This window comes from Apium graveolens, unplaced genomic scaffold (assembly GCF_009905375.1).
Source record: "Apium graveolens cultivar Ventura unplaced genomic scaffold, ASM990537v1 ctg2914, whole genome shotgun sequence".
In the NCBI taxonomy this organism is placed as follows: domain Eukaryota; kingdom Viridiplantae; phylum Streptophyta; class Magnoliopsida; order Apiales; family Apiaceae; genus Apium; species Apium graveolens.
In genome coordinates, this window is record NW_027417848.1 from 72,777 (window position 1) to 74,430 (window position 1,654).

Consider the following 1,654-nt stretch of genomic DNA (forward strand, 5'->3'; position numbering starts at 1 on the left):
TGTGGTTGTATCATGCTCGACATTTTTCAGAAACGTGACCTTGGCTCTGATACCACTTGTTCGAAATGAAATGGGGTTTATATAATTGTTTCATTTTTAACTCAAAATACAATATATATATATATATATATATTAATACATAATAGAAACCAGGTTTTTTTTCTTATCTAAAAAGAGCTGTTTTTAAAAAAAAATATCAAAGTGTATGAAACATGGTTCAATATATTTTGTATTAAGTACTTAGTTGTTTTTGAATTTTTTTTCGCAAAATATGGTTTGTAACTTTGCAACCATATGTACAACTGAAATTACCTCAAAGCCCGATTGGAAAATTAGCTTTTTGGCCAAATATAACTTTTTAATCAAATTAGAGGTTTAATCATATAAAACCTCTAATATTAGTGTTTGGTAATTAGCATTTTGAAATGGTTTATTTTGTCCTAACAAGCTTCCTTCAAAAAGCTACTTAGAAGAATTTCTTTAAGTAATAGAAAAAATTAATGCAAACATTTATTTACCAGTAATTTTATTCGATACAACTTTATTAAATCGGCAGTTGACTCAATTAACTAGTGAAAATAATTATTTTATATGGTTACAACTAACGGATAAATACCAAACAGGGTCAAAATCAATCACAACTGCAGTTTTAAAATTTATTAATTATATGATCATTTTTGTTGCTTAAAAAATTGCACTCGTTAAATAAAATATAATCTTAAGTGTAAATAGTAAAATTGAATAAAACGTAGAACAGGTAAAATAACTGAAATATTTTTGGCTGCATTCGAGATTACTTCTAGTTGTATCGAGTTGCAAAACTGTATTTTTGCAAAAATATGAAAAATCGTATTTTTGCAATTAAAAAAACTTATTTTTACAAAAATGATTTAAAAAAATCATATTTATCGAAAAAGCTCAAAACCTTTTTATGCACCCATCATATATATTAGAGGGAAAATTATTTTTTAGTTTGGCGCTAAACTTTCCCACCACTTTTCTTTATCATTTTAGATATCCTATACAACTATTTATGCGGCACATGTTTACCAGGATCAGTTAATATCAAAAGTAAAGTAATGATAATGTTTATCACTCCTCAAATATATAGTCCACATTCTATCCCTGCCAGTCCTTCATTCATCTTTCAACCTCTAAAACTGCTTATAACTTGTAAGCTATCTTTCCATTTTCTCTGTTTTCTAATCTCTCTCAAAATATATATTAACTTATTCTATATGTATAAGATATCATGCCACCTGGACGCAGTAAAAGACGATATAGTTTTCCTGGAAAACAAGAATTGCCTATCAATGATACTAGTGCTTTTGTCATAGAAAGAGAATTCATTAATGATCCCGCTGGTAAAAATCCATAAGTTTCTCATCGCATAACTCGATCTATTGTTCAGATTGAACAAGTTGAATCCACACAACCTATCCGTAAAGGTGAACATAGTGGAACTAACATACCCCCGAGTGGACAAACTGAACAATATGAGGCCTCTAGTGTACACAGTGAAGAACCAAAAAGCGCTATGTCTTCTCAAGCACGATCTGGTAGTATTGTGTCCAATATATTTATATTATATATACAATAGCTTACTTTTTATTATGGAATATATATCCATGTAGATCAAAATGTAAGGCACAAT